Source organism: Giraffa tippelskirchi, chromosome 2 (assembly GCF_054371585.1).
Source record: "Giraffa tippelskirchi isolate mGirTip1 chromosome 2, T2T-mGirTip1v1.2.pri, whole genome shotgun sequence".
In the NCBI taxonomy this organism is placed as follows: domain Eukaryota; kingdom Metazoa; phylum Chordata; class Mammalia; order Artiodactyla; family Giraffidae; genus Giraffa; species Giraffa tippelskirchi.
Genome location: NC_137276.1, coordinates 74,343,445 through 74,365,161, shown reverse-complemented (window position 1 = coordinate 74,365,161; position 21,717 = coordinate 74,343,445). Strand labels below are relative to the sequence as shown.

Genomic DNA, 21,717 nt, shown 5'->3' with positions numbered 1-21,717 from the left:
CTGGAGCCCATTAAACAGAGCGAAGTAAGTCAGAAAGACAAACACCAATACAGTATATTAATGCATATACATGGAATATAGAAAGATGGTAACGATGACCCTATATGTGAGACAGCAAGAGACACAGATGTAAAGAACAGACTTTTGGACTCTGTGGGAGAAGGTGAGGGTGGGATGATTTGAGAGACTAGCATTGAAACATGTATAATATCATATGTGAAACAGATCACCAGTCCAGGTTCAATGCATGAGACAGGGTGCTCAGGCCTGGTGCACTGGGATGACCCTGAGGGATGGAATAGGGACGGAGGTGGCAGGGGGGTTCAGGATGGGGGACACATGTACACCCATGGCTGATTCATGTCAATGTATGGCAAAAAGCACTACAATATTGTAAAGTAGTTAGCCTCCAATTAAAATAAATTAATTTTTTTTAAAAGTATCCCAGCTTCACAATAGAAAGGATAAAGCTCTCTGGTTGTGTGTGTGTTAATGAAGTGAAGTGATGTGAAAGTTGTTCAGTGGTATCTGACTCTGCAACTCCCATGGACTGTAGCCTGCCATGGAATCCTCCAAGCCGAATGCTGGAATGGGTAGCCGTTCCCTTCTCCAGGGGATCTTCCCAAACCCAGGAATCGAACCCAGGTCTCCCACATTGCAGGTGGATTCTTTACCGTCTAAGCCACCAGGGAAACCCAAGAATACTGGAGTGGGTAGCCTACCCCTTCTCCACCAGATCTTCCTGACCCAGGAATGGAAACAGGGTCTCTTGCATTTCAGGTGGATTCTTTACTAGCTGAGCTACCAGGGAAACCATATTGTTGATAGATATCTATTTATATGTTGTTAATAGATAACAATATATAAATATATATAATAAGCAAGAATAAGTAACAGTTTTGTGGTGGACTTGGTGATAAAACACATACATGGCAGGCAGTGGAGCCACAGGATAGAGGATGAAAAGAGCCAGTGATGGGTGAAAGAACTATACAGACCATAACCATCTCCTCCCTCTGAGTTTAAAGTAAGCAGAGAGTCACGGTGAAGTTAAATGAGATAATGTATGTAAAGTGTTTGGAAGGATACCTAGCCCACAGCAAGTGCTCAGTCAAGGTTATTACTACTACTGGGTTCTGTGTGCTTACTATTACTATGTGTCTGGAGGTATGGGATATGCTAGGGTGGCATGGGAAACAAAGCCAATTGGGAGTCAGGTCTCATGGAGTTCACAGTGTAATGAGCAAAATAAACACAAAACAAAATGCATGTAAATAGGAAATTTCATAATTGGACAGGTCATGTGACAGGATCAAGCAGAATGCAGAAAGAATAAAGAATGTGCAGGTGTTCATTTCCATAGAGCAGCAAAGGAAGGTCTGAAGTGGAAATGTTTGCACTGGTCTGGGGACCTCAGATGGGAAAGTGCCTTCACCGTGACCTCTTGTGTTCTTCTCCAAGAAAAGAAAAATGATGTCTTCCCCTTGCCCTTAATTATACCATCGAAGTTGCTCATGAGCTGTCTTCCCTTAGTTACAATTCCATATAAACCAAACACACTCCTTAGTTATCCCTGTATTTTTTCTAACTAGTGATTAAGTGTTATGGTTTTTGGCATCAAACAGATTTGGGTTGAAATCCCACTTCTGAGCTGGCCATGTTCTTCATCTGTAAAAATGTGGAAAATAAAACTGCCTATTTCATAGAGATGAAGTTGGATAAGCAAAATAATTTATGTGATGTCATTACACAGTTACTGATGTAGAGCAAGTGCTCAATAAATAGGGAGCATTTATAATAAGAATTGGACATTTTGGATTATTCAGAAAATTTAAGTGGATTTATTATTGAACAACCATGGTGATATCACTTTTTGCATAATTATTCATGATTATACTTATTTCACCTTCCTCAATCCAAGCTCTTTCAAAAAAAAGAATGAAATAAGAAGAAAAAGAACCCCAAACTCAAATGTATATATATTCAAGTTGTTCAACTGTGAACCTAATTTGTGGACACCTTGAAAAGCTACATGGATCAACTGTTTGTTTTCTTTATTTTTTAAAGTTTTTTTATATGAGCTATTTTTAAAGTATTTATTGAATTTGTTACAATATTGCTTCTGTTTTATGTTTTGGTTTTTGGCCTTGAGGCATGTGGGATCTTAGCTCCCTAACCAGGTATTGAACCTGCATATCCTGCATGGAAGACAAAGTCTTAACCACTGTACCGCTAGGGAAGTTCCTGTTTGTTTTCTTTATGTGACTGTCAAGTTCCCCAGTATTACCTAATAGTTGCTGGTTACTAGAAAAATTCATGCCATTGTCCACATAAATACTCACATTTCCAAAAGCAAAGCTTATAAAAAGCAAGGGAAAGGACTCATTCTGTCAACTCCTTTCATAGGACAGCTCAACTTCTTCCAGGTTTGCTGGAATGACAACATACTCCTTCTTTTACATCTTTTCTTAAAAATCACAGATAACTATTTGCATAAGAAAGTGTGAGGCATGCAGATTCAAACCCAGCATCCACTCTTGCCATATTTCATCATGGGTGTCTGATAGCCTTCACTCCCCTTTTACAGAGTACCTAGATACACCCTCCAGACAGTTCTACAATGACTGTAATGAACTCATATGAACTGTTGGAAATACTGCCCTGTGTTGCTTTATACTTAGAATACTACTTTACTGCATCTGCTTACCAAGCCCACGTACACACATAGGGAGTGTGTATCATTACCTGACCCCTAACAATTTACACAATACCCTTACCAACAAGAAACCATGACAGACTTTTATTTACTTGAGCTCCAAAATCACTGTGCATGATGACTGCAGCCATGAAATTAAAAAATGCTTGCTCCTTGGAAGAAAAGCTATGACAAACCTAGACAGTGTATTTAAAAGCAGAGACATCACTTTGCCAACAAAGGTCCATCTAGTCAAAGCTATGGTTTTTCCAGTAGTCATGTTCAGATGTGAAAATTGGACCATAAAGAAGGCTGAGTATCGAAGAATTGATGCTTTTGAACTGTGGTGTTGGAGAAGACTCTTTACAATCCCTTGGGCAGCAAGGAAATCAACCCTAAATGTTCATTAAAAGGACTGATGCTGAAGCTCCGATAATTTGCCCACCTGATGCAAACAGCTGCCTCATTGGAAAAGACCCTGATGCTGGTAAAAATTGAGGGCAAGAGGAGAAGGGGCTGATGAGAGAGGGTGAGATGGTTGGATGGCATCATTGACTCAATGGACATGAATTTGAGCAACCTCTGGGAGATAGTGAAAGACAGGGAAAGCCTGGGGTGCTGCAGTCCATGGGGTCGCAAAGAGTTGGACACAACTTAGCGAGTGAACAACAACAACAACTTACCAACAAGAGTTGTTTAGCCTTCTGAACTTACCAAGACTTTGGGGTGTCTGTTTTCTGATTCAGCTTCCCAGTTCTGTGGAGTATGGCAGCTGTCATAGTCCCACTTCACAGTTGGAGAGAGACCAAATTCTAGAGTTTAGAGGATTTCTGAAAGCCACTATCAATAATTTTAGTATTTGCAAGTCACTCATTAACAGGCCATCTGAAAGAGTTTAGACTAGAAAGATCGCCTCATTTTGATGAAATTTAAAGCAAGTGTTTTCAAGCAATGTTCAGTTGGAATATGTGCATGCGAAGCAAAAAAAGCTTCCAGTTCAACATTTTAGTCCTCAGAACCACTGATTTTGACTGGTATGGACACCCTTTTAAAGTAGGGAGACAATGAAGCCTCGATCAAAGGTGTGATCTTCTCCCAGGTGAGTTACATTCTCCAAGTGCCAAATCTTTTCTCTTCTGCAAAGGCCCACCCTGGAGCCCAGTGGGCTGTCTCAGAAATCCACATTTCTGATCACAGGAACAACTAGGCGAGACAGTGTGAACACTTCAAAGTAAACTCATAACAACTTCTGAAAGTCTTTCTAAGCAAATGCCCTTTTGCCTCTTGACAGTAAAAAGGGGCAGACATTTTTTATTATTTTTAATAAAAATAACTGGGGAGAAGCTGCACTACATGGCATGTGGGATCTTAGTTCCCCAGCCAAGTATTGAACCTGCACCCCTTGGATTGGAAGCGCAGAGTCTTAACCACTAGACTATCAGGGAAGTCCCCAGAAAGAAATTTTTCAATACATCAGAATACGGAATATAAAATTTCTATTCACTTAACTCTTCCCTTAAAAATACTAACCTCTAGTTCTTTTACATCACCATGAAGGAGGGGATATTTTAAAAAATATAATAGAACAGCAAACCACAGCCTACCATCTGTTTTTTGTAAATAAATAAATTTTGTTGGAACCCAACCATGCCCATTGATTTATGGTTTGTCTATGACTTTTCTGCTGTAATGGAAGAGACTGTATGTCCCAGAAAGCCTAAAATATTTACTATCTGGCCTTGTATGGAAAACATTTGCAGACTTCGGCTAAATAACGTAGCCCCAAAGTTTGAGGCAGAACACATTCTGGTTTAAAGTACAGGCTCTGGAGTCAGTACTCTGTGCTTAAAGCCTGGTTCTGCTGTCGAGTACCTGAAACCTTGTGCAAAATACTTAATGTCTCTGGGCCTCCATGTCCTCATCTGTAAAACAGGAAGATTAATAGCATCAACCTCAGAGAAGTGTGGAAAAGATTAATTGAGATAATACATCTAAAGGGTTTTGAATATTGCCTGGTATAAAACATCATTATTAGTATCACATTGGGAACAGCTGTATAAACTGAACTCCCACAGAAAAGCTTCAGCTGAGTTTCAAATGGCACTTAAACATGCTTGTAAGAATTTCTAAGATTCATTGCTGTGTTATACAAAGGGGATTCTCAGCTTATTTCCAGTGACAGGCAATAGGCTGACATAAATGACAGCTTCAGAACACAGCCATTTTATATCCCTCCCTTATTCTATCCCCAAACCATTGCTTTTGATTTCAATAGCTTATGCCTACAAATGTCATATGTTAGTCAGTACTCAGGCATTCAGACTTCAAATTATTTGATCTTCAAACTTGTCATTCTTGGTGTTTTTCTTCCTCATCTCACCTCCCTTGGATGTTTTTACTCCCAGCACTCTCCTTTAATATTGATTTTATAACTGGAAGATGCTGGAGAAGGGAATCCTCATACTTCCACCTAAACCTATGATACTCAAAAGATACTGTGCTAAAATCCCTAGTAAGATTATTTAAAATGCAGACCCAACCCTCACAGAATCTTATTTCATAGGATTGAGATGATTCTAGAAGACTGCTTCTGTAGGAAGCAGAGCAGCTGATTGCAGACCTTCCTGACCCAGGAATCGAACCAGGGTCTCCTGCATTGCAGATGACTGTTTAGCAACCGAGCTATCAGGGAAGCCTGATTCTTACTTAGGATATTTGGAAATACACTTCCCTGTTCCTACTCTTTCCTCTGCTTCACCAAGACAGCAGCTTATTGTGGTCAATACATGTGCATCACCATGTCCTCTTTCTCTTTGAAAATATGGTTTATGTGTTTGAAGAGTTGGAAAGGATGGAAGTAGGGTTAATATTTTTATGGGCTTCCAACGGTCCCAACTGGCTAGCATGAATGGACTTACTGAAAAGAAAACAGAGTTTTATGTCTGCTTGTAGGAACTGTAAAGATTTTTCCAAGATGCATAATGATGTGTGCCGTGTACCAGAGGGTAAAATTAAGCTCATAGGACTCTTCAGCTGTATTTGATACTTTGGAACATGAGGGTCCTTATAGATCCATTTAAACTAACTGGTTGAACTATCTGCTTTAGAAATTACAGAACTTTTTTTTTTTTTCCTGACTTAGCCAGTTTTGATTTGTAACTCCAAGTTTGGGAAAACCATCTCAAGTCCAAGGCTGGTTTTTGAAACTCATTCTGTTCACCACCACCCTTCCCCCCTTCCCTTCTCAGCAACAGAATGAATTATTAATAATATGCTGAGGGTGTACAGCTCTGCCAAGATTTACTTCCTGTTTCTACTTGGGCTGGTTTAGTATTATTTTTCCAATGTTCTGAAATTACATGTCAGAATTTATTTGAAAACATAATAATTTGGAAATGGATATCTTGCTAATTGGAGCATCTGTCTCTAGCTACAGCTCTTTTCTTTTCTTTGTAATATTCTGATTTATAATGATCATCTCACCTTTGCAGATATTGCAGTATTTAGGAATAATGCTCAACCCCATTCTGTCTCTGGAATAACATAAAGTCATCTTGGATTATGCTATTATTCTACTACCTAAGAATTATCTCTATGTTTCCTTCCTGATTGTGTTGGTTTGTTGCCAAAGTGGTGATTTATGTTTGCTTGCTTCTAGACTACATTATGCAATGCTTTCATATACAGACTGATTAGACTCTACACAGAAAGGAACACAGTTCAGTTAATCAAGTATGTTACACACCATTCCTTGTTTCCCTAGGCTTCCTCATGGCTTCCTTTCTGAGATGGGATATGGAATTCACACCACCAATGTAAAAACCCTGACCATTCTCACTGATGACTTTCAAGCTTACAGAGCTTCTGTTTCTAGAATTAAAATACTTCTTGTATCTGGCATAGCAAAAGAGCTGCTGCTATTTTGATAATTGAAAGGTTGAACCTAACAGTTGTACACACCAAAAGTGATTTTGTTTCTACTCTTATCTTATCATTTAAATTTATGCATGATTTGTACATACAATCTTATCCTTACAGAGTTGAGCCCTTCAGACTGCCTGGAATAAAGGAAATATGATCCTGTAGAAGGATGGGGCTTCTCACATACTCTAACATTTCTTTGCAGGCAGCCAATCTAGTATCACTGATCAATAGCTATTCAGCATCCCCATGGTCACCTTCAATGATGAGAGGTTCAGTATTGGAAACATAGCTGATCCCACTGTTGAATATTGCTAGTTGATGATTCCTTCTTTCTTTTCAATAGGCTCCAAAGCTTCCTGTGCAGTAATCTTTACCATGTAGCCTATTTTTTCTTTTTTTCTAGAGTACTTACTATGGACTGGATGTTTGTATCCCTCAAAAGTCACATGTTGAAACTCTAATCCCAAATGTGATGCTATTTTGAAGTGGGGTCTTTGGGGGGTATTTAGTTCCTGAGGATGGAGCCTTCATGATGAAATTAGCACCCTTATGAAAAGAGACAGAAGCAATCTTGCTTCCTCTCTCACTACCAATTGAAGATACAAAGAGACAGTCTTTTGTGATCCAGGAAAAGAGCCTTCACAAAGAACCCCACCATTCTTACACTCTAGTCTCTGAATTCCAAATTGTGAGAAATAAGTTTATTGTTTAAGCTACACTGTCTCTGCTGCTGCCTAGCCCCTCTCGGCTGCAATCTCAAAAACGACAGAATGATCTCTGTTCGTTTCCAAGGCAAACCATTCAATATCATGGTAATCCAAGTCTATGCCCCGACCAGTAACGCCGAAGAAGCTGAAGTTGAACGGTTCTATGAAGACCAACAAGACCTTCTAGAACTAACACCCAAAAAAGATGTCCTTTTCATTATAGGGGACTGGAATGCAAAAGTAGGAAGTCAAGAAACACCTGGCGTAACAGGCAAGTTTGGCCTTGGAGTACAGAATGAAGCAGGGCAAAGGCTAATAGAGTTTTGCCACGAGAACGCACTGGTAATAGCAAACACCCTATTCCAACAACACAAGAGAAGACTCTACACGTGGACATCACCAGATGGTCAACACCAAAATCAGATTGATTACATTCTTTGCAGCCAAAGATGGAGAAGCTCTATACAGTCAGCAAAAACAAGACCAGGAGCAGACTGTGGCTCAGATCATGAACTGCTTATTGCCAAATTCAGACTTAAATTGAAGAAAGCAGGGAAAACCACTAGACCATTCAGGTATGACCTAGATCAAATCCCTTATGAGTATACAGTGGAAGTGAGAAATAGATTTAAGGGACCAGACCTGATGGACAGAGTGCCTGATGAACTATGGACAGAGGTTCGTGACATTGTACAGGAGACAGGGATCAAGAAAATCCCCATGGAAAAGAAATGCAAAAAAGCAAAATGGCTGTCTGAGGAGGCCTTACAGATAGCTGGGAAGAGAAGAGAAGCAAAAAGCAAAGGAGAAAAGGAAAGATATTCCCATCTGAATGCAGAGTTCCAAAGAATAGCAAGGAGAGATAAGAAAGCCTTCCTCAGCGATCAGTGCAAAGAAAGAGAGGAAAACAACAGATTGGGAAAGACTAGAGATCTCTTCAAGAAAATTAGAGATACCAAAGGAATATTTCATGCAAAGATGGGCTCGATAAAGGACAGAAATGGTATGGACCTAACAGAAGCAGAAGATATTAAGAAGAGGTGGCAAGAATACACAGAAGAACTGTACAAAAAAGATCTTCATGACCCAGATAATCACAATGGTGTGATCACTCACCTAGAGCCAGACATCATGGAATGTGAAGTCAAGTGGGCCTTAGAAAGCATCACTACGAACAAAGCTAGTGGAGGTGATGGAATTCCAGTTGAGCTATTTCAACTCCTCAAAGGTGATGCTGTGAAAGTGCTGCACTTGATATGCCAGCAAATTTGGAAAACTCAGCAGTGGCCACAGGACTGGAAAAGGTCCGTTTTCGTTCCAATCCCAAAGAAAGGCAATGCCAAAGAATGTTCAAACTACCACACAATTGCCCTCATCTCACATGCTAGTAAAGTAATGCTCAAAATTCTCCAAGCCAGGCTTCAGCAATACGTGAACTTCCAGATGTTCAAGCTGGTTTTAGAAAAGGCAGAGGAACCAGAGATCAAATTGCCAATATCCGCTGGATCATCGAAAAAGCAAGAGAGTTCCAGAAAAACATCTATTTCTGCTTTATTGACTATGCCAAAGCCTTTGACTGTGTGGATCACAATAAACTGTGGAAAATTCTGAAAGAGATGGGAATACCAGACCATCTGACCTGTCTCTTGAGAAACCTGTATGCAGGTCAGGAAGCAACAGTTAGAACTGGACATGGAACAACAGACTGGTTCCAAATAGGCAAAGGAGTATGTCAAGGCTGTATATTGTCACCCTGCTTATTTAACTTACATGCAGAGTACATCATGAGAAATGCTGGGCTGGAGAAAACACAAGCTGGAATCAAGATTGCCGGAAGAAATATCAATAACCTCAGATATGCGGATGACACCACCCTTATGGCAGAAAGTGAAGAAGAACTAAAGAGCCTCTTGATGAAGGTGAAGGAGGACAGTGAAAAAGTTGGCTTAAAGCTCAACATTCAGAAAACTAAGATCATAGCTTCTGGTCCCATCACTCCATGGGAAATAGATGGGGAAACAGTGGAAACAGTGTCAGACTTTATTTTTTTGGGCTCCAGAATCACTGCTGATGGTGACTGCAGCCATGAAATTAAAAGACACTTACTCCTTGGCAGGAAGGTTATGGCCAACCTAGATAGTATATTTAAAAGCAGAGACATTACTTTGCCAACATAAGTCCATCTAGTCAAGGCTATGGTTCTTCCAGTGGTCATGTATGGATGTGAGAGTTGGATGGTGAAGAAAGCTGAGCGCCGCAGAATTGATGCTTTTGAGCTGTGGTGTTGGAGAAGACTCTTGAGAGTCCCTTGGACTGCAAGGAGATCCAATCAATCCATCCTAAAAGAGATCAATCCTGGGTGTTCATTGGAAGGACTGATGTTGAAGCTGAAACTCCAATACTTTGGCTACCTCATGCGAAGGGTTGACTCATTGGAAAAGACCCTAATGCTGGGTAGGATTGGGGGCGGGAGGAGAAGGGGACGACAGAGGATGAGATGGTTGGATGGCATCACCGACTCGATGAACATGGGTTTGGGTAGACTCCGGGAGTCGGTGATGGACAGAGAGGCATGGAGTGCTGCAGTTCATGGGGTCGCAAAGAGTCGGACACGACTGAGCGACTGAACTGAACTGAACACTGTCTCTGGTATTTTTGTTACAGCAACCCAAACCAAGGCAGAACTGATGAAGAACTTGATACGGCAACCATTCAAATAAAAAGACAAATCAAATTTCCTTCTCTAGCAAAACATGCCTAATTTCCCTTGCTATCCTTCACATCCATAGTTTTCAAGTATTTCATCTTTCCTTCAAATTTTTAGCAATCACTTCTGTCAGTTTCTCTTTCTGCCACTAAACAGCCCATCTAATCTTGGAAATAATCATTTCCTAACTTGTGTTATGGATAAGATGGCTGGATGGCATCACCAATGCAATGGACATGAACTTGAGCAAACTTTGGGAGATGATGAGGGATAGGAAGACCTGGCCTGCTGCAGTTCATCGGTTGCAAAGAGTTAGACATGAGTAGGCGAGTGAACAACAATAACAACAACAACTTGTGTTATAACAAACACACATACCTTCCTACTTAAAAATTCTAGATTCTAATAAATCCACAGAAGAAACCCACTGCAGAATACTTATCAAACAAATTACTCTATACAACTCAGTGGCAGAAGAAAAAAAAAATATATATATATATATGTACTTGCTAAAAGAATGAACATACTATTATTTTTTTAAGTTTGAAAAGATAGAATCCAAATGATAATAATTATTCTGGAAATATTATCTATATGTTTTTCTGTTTTTGAGTATTTGAAACTTTTTTCTACAATGAGCCAGCATTTTTTATGTAACTCTTTTTAAGACCATCGTAAGAAAGACCCTGTATTTTTAAAATGATTTGTCAGTTAATTATTATGGCATAGACAAATTCCAAGTGTTTAAACTCTGGGCATTTAAAACTTGCAAATTATATTTCAAAACCATTTAGTGTAAGACAATTATAGTTTTGTAATTGATACAGAATCATGAGAAATTATCCATGATCTGAAAGTAAAGGCAAGGATTCTGAACAAAGAATTCATTGGAAACATTTGAGCAAAAGCACTGCCTCTGGGTACATTGTTTTAAATCCATTTCTTTGAGAATCTTAATGTGGAAGATACACATACAATGATGTTAGCCTACGGTAATACACAACAGAAAAATTTTATTATACTTGGAATACTTATAAGTTTCCTTAGACAAAAATGTCCAAAGTAGCTGCCTGAATTGAGAAATCTGGAAAATGAAGGCATTATGTGTTGACCTAGGATAATTTGCCATGATGCTGGTGATTTTCTATTCATTTTCTTCAGTACTTTTCAAAAGACTATTGTATTTAAAAGCCAAATGGCTGGCACCATGCAATTTGAAAAAAAAAAATACATCAAGTACACAAATTACTGAAGGAAAATACTGCCTGTAGTTTCCAACCAAGTGAGATCCACAGAAAATGTCATGTCAAAATCCTCCAGGGTCATCCTTTATACATTTGTGGATGAATTTACTACCTTATTACCCAGACCCACCCACATTATAAAGCAAAGCTGCCTGTGTAATGGAAGCTTATGCAAACATTGATTTCTTGTGGTTAACTTCCAAATGTCTTCAGATCATTTCTGTGCACTCTGAAAGTTTATCTCTTCCCCCTCAGCAGCAGGCCAGAGTGTTAATATAGAATTCTTGTGTGTCCATTTCTGTTGACACAATGCCCAGCCTATCAGTCACTATTAATTCCAGGAGAGTAAGGGCAGGGCAGAGGCCAGGCAAAGTGGAATCCCAACGAAACAGGAAAAAGAATAAGCACTGTCGGATCTCTTTTTGTCGAATAGTTCAGTTGGGCACCACTGATCCTTTAAAGTCTGTGTTTGCACTACCTTCAATTACTTGCTGAAAGGAGCACAGATTGGCTCGTACATGTCATTGTTCGTATAGCACAGAAACATGAATTAAATCTGTCAGTGTTTTGATCTGTATGCCAAGTCAACAGTGTAGTCATTGTAAGTACTTATCAATAAAAAAAAAAGAAAAAAAACTTCTGTATTCTGCCATGAAGAGAGGAAACAATTTTTGCCCTTTTGCCTAATTTTGTCACTCTTCCTGTTAGATTCCTTTTAAAAGTGACATTTATTTGTCAGTGAAAACAACAACAACAACAAAACCCTCTTGTCAAATACAGTCTTAATTATAGATTTTGAGGTCTGTGAAGACTTGAGTTACTTCTTTCCATTCCCTACAGAGCCACACAAGAGAGAAAGGTAAAGAGTAACACAAGGAAAATACTATTTTGCATTGGTCTTTGTAGGATGGTGTGCAATTTCTTCCCTTAGAACTTTTTATAAAATCAAATACTGTGGAAGCAGACAGAACATAAAACAATATTTTAGGAAGAAAATGGAGAAGACAGTGAGTTCCATACAGGCTGGAGTTCAACATTAAAAAAAAAAATCTACTGGAAAACATTAAGCTGGTACTCTTCATTTTATTTAATCACCAAAAATAAACATTCTTTTCATGGAAAATGCTTCAAACAAGAGGAAATTTCTCTCCAAATCATGTCTTAGAAATCTCAGAATTAGAAGCTCCCTACTTTTTTATTTAGCTTGTATTATGGTTAATCTTAATAGAAAGCGTGCAAAAATTTTACATTTTAATAGCCACAAAAAATTAGAAGGAGATGCATACAATTAACAATTGAATAATCTCTAAATCTCTATTTATTAACTGTTCCTTAGATAACTAATAAGCAGAGCATTCACGTCATCCAGTCATTTGTTGTGAAAAGGGATGAAGAAAGCTACAAGGAAAATAAGAAAGGTAGACCAAATGATCTCAATAATAAATTATATAATCGAACTCTGAAAATAGAGTAGGTAGGTACTTTATGACTGAAAATCATTTTTAATTCCTTATCTCCACAAAACAATTTGAAGGTAAACTAATCAGTGTTCAGTGTGGAACACTTAGTCATTTATCTCTGGAGCTTTGGGGTAAACATCTTTTATGACAGCTACATTTATTTTATTTGATAAACTTGAGAGAACTCCCCCATCTGACCAACAATTAACATTCAAACAAATGATGTGCTAAAAAACCAGGATGACCATAATTGGAAGTCACTGAGAGTTACCTCTTTTAGACTGAGCTGAGAACAAAGATGCTACTGAATGTGTTGTCTTGGGCCTTTTGTCTGGCTGACCTTACTGTAGATGAAAAATCGGTGACAGCTGTAGCTGTGCATGACACAAAGATCGCTCTCAGTATTCTGTATAACACACACACTTCAGCTCACTTTGCTTTGTTTCCAGAGGCGTTTTATTCTCGAGTTTCAAAGCTGAGAGGCAAGAAAAAGTGCCAACTGGAAGTCAAAAACGAAACAGCGAGGAGATACACTTTAATAGATTCATCTGCATTGCTTTGTTAACAATCTGTGATTCAGATTTTTTTCTGCATTGCTTGAATGAAGTACATCTGAGTCACATAAAGACAGTCTCTGAATAGCAAATTGTCATAGAAAGGTGAATAATTTGAGGCCCCCCATTTCCAGCAAATAAAGTTTCCAAGTAGCCATGGAAGAATTACAGATTTTGTTTGGACTGGTTCTCCTGCCAGCTTCCAGGGTTTAATTATCTATATAAACCAAATATTATATCCTTCAAAAGTAGGGTAGAAATTGTGTGTGTGATGTGGTGTGTGTGTGTGGCTGTTTCCTTTCATGAGCAGTCTGCCCAGAACTTAAAGCAATGTGAATCTGAGAAATAGTCTCTTATACTTTTGTCAATCAGCAATGCCTCTGTTTGAACTTACTTGCTGAATATCGTATGTCTGAATTCTCTCATATAAAAACAGTAAGTATTAAAAATATTCAATCTGACAGAGATTTGGGGAATGTAAGACTTCAGGATTCATAATGTATGGATGGTTTTTTCGTCAATTAATATCAATGGGTTAAAGGAAAACTTTAAAAAAATGTACTAGTCAGCAGAAAATCAGGGATATTTGAGTCTGAAAATAAAGGCAACTCTATTTTCTATACTTTGGTGGAAGGCCAAAAACATAACAGATCCTCCTATATAGTAACACAGAAAATATGGCTATTAATTAAGACAGCAGTTGCCATGATTGTGAGACTATTTTCTAAGTTCCTCAGACAGCATCACAGTGGTTGATTTCCTCAGAAGAAAAGCTATCACAAACCTAGACAGCGTATTAAAAAGCAAAGACATCACTTTGAAAACAAAGGTCCATACAGTCAAAGCTATGGTTTTCCCAGTAGTCATGTACAGATATGAAAGTTGGACCATAAAGGAGGCTGAGCACCAAAGGATTGATGCTTTCAAACTGGTGCTGGAAAAGACTCTTGCAAGGAGATCATCCCAGTCAATACGAAAGAAAATCAGCCCTGAATATTCATTGGAAGGACTGATGCTGAAGTTCCAATACTTTGGCCACTTGATGGCCAACTCACTGGAAAAGACCCAGATGCTGGGAAAGATTGAGGACAGGAGGAGAAGGAGGTGACAGAAGATGAGATGGTTGGATGGCATCACCACTCAATGGACATGAATTTGAGCAAACTCCAAAAGATAGCGAAGGACAGGGAGGCCTGGCACACTGCAGTCCATGGGATCACCAAGAGTCAGACACAACTTAGCAACTTAACACACACACACAAGATTCTGGAGAATCTTGATGCAACATCTTAAAGTTTAGATAAATTGAGGCCCTATAACTTAGTAGTTATAAATTTGGAATCTGGAACCAGATCGACCTGAGTTAAAAGTCCCAATTCTGTCACTTACTGGCTGTATGACCTTAGGCAAATGACTTTATTCTCTGAACTTGTGTACTCAACCATTAGAAGTGGAAAATAAAAGAGCTTTACAAGTTTGTACAAAAGAGCTTTTGCGTTTGCTAGAAGGATTAAGATGGAAAACTCCTCTAAAGCGCTGGCAGGTAGTATGTACTTAGCAGAAGGCAAGGACTTAATTATTACATTAAAGGTTCCATCAGTTGTCAGATGACTCCCTGGGGGAATGTGGCTCATTGATTGGTCGCAGATTAGTCCTTCACACACACACAGTGAAACTTTCAGGAGTTTCCGGAATAAGAAACACAAGTAAGAGGAGGGAGGCAGAGAAAAGAGCCAGCAAGGAAGGAAGTGAAGGTGGAAGAGAAAAACTCCACTAACCAACTAATGTGATGTTGACATTGAGCATTTCCACCAAAAGGATAAAACTAAGCTTTGAAATCTAAACTGTGAAAAGAAACTCTAAAAGTCTCCCAGACATTTTCTCACTTGACACTCCAGAGATCCTGAGGAAGACTACAGGATTTCTAGTTGTTTTAGAAACAGAAAACAGCAATGAGAGAACCACACCTGAGCAAAGTCATAAAGATTATGCAAAGTGTAAGACGGTCCAAGTGATGTGAGCAACAGGCTACTTTTGAGACTCGCTCTGAACTCCCTTCTGCCACCAGAAGTCAGCAGCCTCAACAACATATTACACACACACACACACACACATGTTCACATGTGTGCATTCACACACACACACAGGCACAAACACCATTTTGATTTCAGAAATGATTCTAGCACAACCATTTCATTACCTGATAAAACAGCTTAAGACTTAAGAGACAAGAATTTGATCCCAAGCTAGCACTTAGGACACAAACACTTTAATTTCAATAGTCAATCCAGAAACCCTTTACGATGTAATACCTAACAGCTCACCAAATGGCTTCTCAGAAAAAAAAATAATTATAATTAAATATCAGTAAATGTCAACACAGTAAATAGCACCTAGTTGTTCAAACCAAAAAACAATTTCTCTATTCCTTGCTACATCCAAACTATTGGCAATTCTGTGTTCTCTGCTCCAAAACAGATCCCAAATCTAACTGTGTTTCACCATTTCTAATTCCACTATCAGAGTCCAAGCACCATTCTTTCTCACCTTGCAACCCTATAGCTTCTCTTACCCCATGAGAATCCAGAATTTAAACAGAAGTCAAAGATACTGTTTTAACTGTGAATCAGAACACCTCATCTCATACTCAATTTCCTCCTGGGTCTTCCCACAGGAGAGAGGAGTTACCCTGCTGTTGAGCTTTCCAAAGTCACATCGTAGCTGTCTCTCCAGCCTTCGGTTCCTTCGAGGAACTGTGCTGTCCTCTGTGCCTGGAATACTTGAGTCCAAAACTTCCCAAGGCTATTTCCTTGACATTAGCAAGGTGTCATCTGAAATGATATTCCTCACAGGGCTCTTCACTGACCACTAAGGGAAAGGGTGATCCTTCTCACAGTCATTCCCACCTAGAAGGACACTCCCTGGCATGTCTTTTTGTGGAATAATCACGTGTTGAGTGCTTACTCTGGACAAGTAGATGGTAAGCTTTTTCTACAGATTCTCTTATTTAATGCTCTCCAACATGCTGGAAGAGCCGACTCATTGGAAAGACCCAGATGCTGGGAAAGATTGAGGGCAGGAGCAGAAGGGGGTGACGGGGGATGAGATGGCTGAATGGCATCATCAACTCAATGGACATGAGTTTGAGCGAACTCTGGGAGATAGTGAAGGACAGGGAAGCCTGGCATGCTGCAGGTTGTGGGGTTGCAAAGAGTCAGACACAGCAGTGACTGAACAACAAAAACATGTTGGAGGCAGGACACAGGTAGTCCCACTTTTATAGAAGGAGCATGAGACTGAGATCAGTTAAATAATTTGTCCAGTCAGACAGCAAGGAGATGATGGTACCTGATTTTAAAAAGCCAAATCTACTGAGACGTAGTTTATGTATGGAAAAATGTTCCAATTTTAAATGTAGAGAGTTTTTATAAATGAATGCACCTTGTAACCACCCCCACAATTTAAACCTAGAGCACTGCCATCACCCCCAAGATTCCCTTGTGCCCTTCCCAAGCTAACCCCCAACTAAGCCTGGCCCCCACCAACCAATGATCTGCTTTCTGTCAATGATAGATTAGATACAGCCTGCATTCCCTTGAGGCATCTATATTTAAACCTTCATTAAAAGCCATATTCAGCTCCCTAAAGCCATTTTTTAAAAAAATATTTATTTATTTTTAATTTGGCTGCATCAGGTCTTAGTTGCAGCACACAAGATCTTCATTGTAGCGCACAGGCTCAGTAATTATGGCATGAGAGCTTAGCTGCACCACAGCATGTGGGATCTTAGTTCCCTAACTAGGGATCGAACCCATATCCCTTATATTGGGAGGTGGAACAATTGGACAAACAGGGAAGTCCCACTAAAACCATATCTGAAGTTTACATCTTCTTTAATGCATGACCAGGTAACATTCAGTAGTTTAGATTCAATTGCTAGGTACTCCAAAAATTTTAAAACAAAAGCTAACTGTGCAAGGATGAATGTAGATAAATAATAATGAATATAAATAAATGAATAACTATCACTTTTAAGGTTAAAAAAACTACTCAGAGACTCACAAATTAGGTTCAGATTCTGGTTTGGCCTCTTACTAATTTGTTGACCATAAATTAGTCACACACCAAATCTTAGTTTCCTGATGTACATGTAAAAATAAGTATACCCACATTGGGCTTCCCTGGTGGCTCAGCAGTAAAGAATCCACCTGCAACGCAGGGGACCTAAGTTCGATCCCTGGGTCAAGAAAATCCCCTAGAGGAGGGCGTGGCAATCCACTCCAGTATTCGTGCCTGGAGAATCCCGTGGACAGAGCCTAGCTGGCTATAGTCCATAGCGTCACAAAGAGTTGGGCATGACTGAAGCAACTGAGCACACAGCACAACATACCCACACTGCATTGACAGTTAAAAGATTATGCGATCATGTAATTAATGCAAAGCACAGGTAGGTCATTGATAACTGTTATTACTCACTACTATTGATATTTCTATTCCAGAAGCTAGGCCATACTGCCCTAAATTCTTAGTACTGTTTGTCTTTTCAAAGTATCACAGTTGCCTTCTGAGATACAGACATCTCTGTGAGATAGGTAGAAGAAGAAAGTATGACTCGTATTGTTCAGATGGAGAAACCAAAGCAAAGAATAATCAAAGTGACTTGCACAGGCATCACATAGAGCTATTGGCAGAGTAGGGTCAAGAACTCAGATTTTTCCAAAGACTCTCAAAGTAATTCATGAACATTATTCATTGCCACTGTATTTTTGCTAAGTTGATAGAAGGAAACTGCCCTCATTGCATTTGCTAAATGGGGAATAGAAAGCAGGAGTGTGCTAAATGCTTATACAAATTGTAAATGTTAAATAATGACAGAGCAAGAATGAAAACTTCTGCCTGTGGATTTCTGAACTTGCCTATCCCACCAACTTTAAAACTGGAGCTTTACAAAAATGAATTACTAGTCAGCACATTCAAGAAAAATGAAGAGATAAAGAGACAGAAGGGAAATAGAAAAAAAAAAAAAAAACTCTGAAGAAATTTGATGGAATAAAGATAAACACTGAAAATGGTTAGAAGTTGTGAATATGGCCCATATGTTCTTCTGGAGCCAGAAATTACTCAGACAAATAGGTGGGAATATATGCCTGCTAGACAGACAATGTACCAGAAATACCCATTTAGGGATATAGTAATCAATGTGTTATCAAGAAATGTGTCTTTGGGATCATGGAGAATATGCTATTTCCAGTGATGCCTTCGAAATTTCAAATTCTTGGTCTGTGACTGCATAAAATGAGTTATTGGCTTGAACCAGAACAGAGGAGACAGACTTGCAATGCAGGAAAAAAAAAAAAAACCAACTTGACTCTCTTTTAGCCAGCTCCTTGCAAAAGAATGTTGTGATAGTTAGTGAAAAAGCACTTTCTAAAATAAGATGATCTGTTTTGGGTACAGAACAATTCTTAATATTTCAATGTTTAAAAGCACTAGTTTGCAGCAGTCTTTAAAAATTATTAGGGTATTACGTTCCAGAATCCGTGTGCCCCTTTTCTGAAAGCACAGAGTGGAGAGGAGCATTTTGCTGATGTAAGTCATGAGCTATAGAAGGTTTACTTCTTGAATACTTGCTGGCATGGACTTAATTCCACTCTCTACATGCTAACCTACTTTTCTTACCCTTTCAAGTAGAGCAGAGTAAAAGCTGTACCTTCATGTTTTTGATGGAGATACAGAACTTTGCTCTTTAAGAGAGATACTTTCTGAGTATTCTAAAGGAGATCTTATTTCCAGGAGGGCTTAATGAATACCACAGGTGTTCATATGTCAAGAACACTTTAAGAACAGTCCTGCCTAGAGGCAGAATGACAAATCTTCGTGGGAGGTGTTTGAATTATGCTGGAATTCAGAACATGCAATGACTCATGGTAATATTCAGTTCATTCCCATGCCCAACTCTCAAGAAATAAAAAGAGCAAAACAATACTCCATGTTTCTACATGTTTGGGATGTGTGGGATTTGTGTGTGTATATGGTTAGGGTGGGAGAAGGAATGTCTTCATTCCTTACTGAGGTGACCCTCTCAGTGTCTGAGCTCTATAGTTCAATTTGAACAACTGATCTAAGAGAAGAAATGGCAGGGGAAGATAGACACTCAAAAAAACTTAGAAATCAGTCAAAGTAATCATCGAGGGCTTTTGATGGGAACACAGCCACCCTTCCTCTCTAACGTGTGACTTTTTGATTCTCTGGATGCTCTATTCCCCCATCCTAAGCCACACACACACACAGTGTTGTGTTCCATCCAAGAGCCATAGGCCTGAACTTTCCTGAGCTCTTGTCAAAATATTGAACTAGACACAAAATATTGAACTAGCCTTTCCCCACAAGGCACAATGACATGTGATTGTAAATGCATCTATTGTGACTTGAATAGCATCTTTTCAGATGTGGTATCATGCCAATCATTAAAAATAGAGTGTTCGTATACAAATCTGAATTTTGTGCTTTTCTAGTAGAACTGGAAGATCTAAAAATACTGGGCTCACCATCCTCCAACACAGCAATCTCCAAAGCAGCTGCCCCCCAACTCTTTCAACAGAATGGGCACACTACTCTTCCTCAAGTTTCAGGGGGCACCTCCAGGTTTTTTACTGTTTCCTGGGGGGCTCGGGGCAACAGAATGGGTTGTTTCCCATCTGGAAGTACAGAGGGAGTTGAGAGGTCTGGGGGTAGGGCCTCTGTGACTACAAGGTAGGTGAATGTTGACTGTAAACCTACAGGCACAACTAAGTCCAGCAGATTCAGGGAAATCTTTGTTTCATTATTTTACCTTAGAGCAAAAACTAAAATAACAAAAGGAGGGAATCTTAAACCAAACTACCCACAGCCCCATCACCTAAACAAATCAGTGTTGTCTTTGAACGTATTATCCGGTGACCTCATCTGTGACACATTCACTGATTCTGTATTTTTGGTAATGGTGTAGAATGAACTGTGTTACTACTATGCATGTTCCCTTCACATTATATTAATACTAGGAATAACTTAGTGTTCTGCCTCCTTTAAAAAAAAAAAAAAATTCCTTGCAGTACTCAAGCTGCTGCTGCTGTTTAATCACTAAGTTTAACCCGATTCTCTGTGACCCTATGGACTATAGCCTGCCAGGCTCCTCCATCCATGGGATTTCCCAGGCAAGAATACTGGAGTGGGTTGTCATTTCCTTCTCCAGGGAGTCTTCGCAACTCAGGGATTGAACCCGTGTCTCTCGCATTAGCAGGCAGATTCTTTTTACTGCTAAGCCACCTGGGAAGCCCCCCATTACCTAAGGTACCTATGCAAACATATACCAACATCTATAAACATAGATATAAAAGCATTTCGTTAGGGAAAAATGGGATTATTCTATGAACATTTCTCAGCAGTGTTTTTTTCTTGTATAACAATGTACCATAAATATAGGGAAGATTTATGCCACTTAAAAACCTGTGACAAAATTTCAGAGCACCCTAGGAAGGCTTCTGCCTCTTTATGGAGATTCTGTCTCCACTAATAGTGCCACACCCAGGACTGGGAGGCATCTCAGGCATGGCTTACTGGGAAAGCCACGTTATCAAAAAGCCTGGGCTTTGGCATCAGACACACCTAAATTTGAATCCTTTCTCTGCCACTTACTGGGTCTGTCACCTTGGCACCAGGCCCCCATATAATTGAGGAGGCAAGTGAAAAAAACTGTCTTAAAATTCAACATTCAAAAAACTAAGATCATGGCATCCGGTCCCATCATTTCATGGCAAAGAGTTGGAGAAAAAATGGAAACAGTGGCAGATTTTATTTTCTTGGGCTCCAAAATCACTGCAGAAGGTGATGCTTGCTCCTTGGAAGAAAAGCTATGACAAGCCTAGACAGTGTATTAAAAAGCAAAGATACCACCTTGCCAGCAAAGGTCTGTATAGTCAAAGCTATGGTTGTTCCTAGCAGTCATGTATGGATGTGAGAATTGGATCATAAAGAAGGCTGAGCACCAAATAATCTATGTTTTTCAACTGTGGTGCTGGAGAAGACTCTTGAGAGTCCCTTGGACTGCAAGGAGATCAAATCAGTCAATCCTAAAGGAAATTAACCCTGAATATTCATTGGAAGGACTGATGATGAAGCTCCAATACTTTGGCCACCTGATGCGAAGAGCTGACACATTTCCCTGATGCTGGGAAAGAGTGAGAGCAGGAGAAGAGGGTGACAGAGGATGAGATGGTTGGATGGCATCACCGACTCAACAGACATGAGTTTGAGCAAGCTCAGGGAGACAGGGAAGGACAGGGAAGCCCAGCGTCCTGCAGTCACCACGAGATTTGAGCCGTGACTCACAAAGAGTGGACGTGACTTAGCGACTGAACAACAACAACAAACAAGAGCCCCTCAAATTT

General features: G+C 39.5%; 1 long non-coding RNA gene across 1 annotated transcript in view; it reads right to left on the bottom strand.

The window, feature by feature from the left end:
* The window catches only part of LOC145537976 (uncharacterized), a 71,673-nt gene that overhangs the window by 7,362 nt on the left and 42,594 nt on the right, over positions 1 to 21,717 (bottom strand). The gene's annotated exons all lie outside the window — the stretch shown is intronic.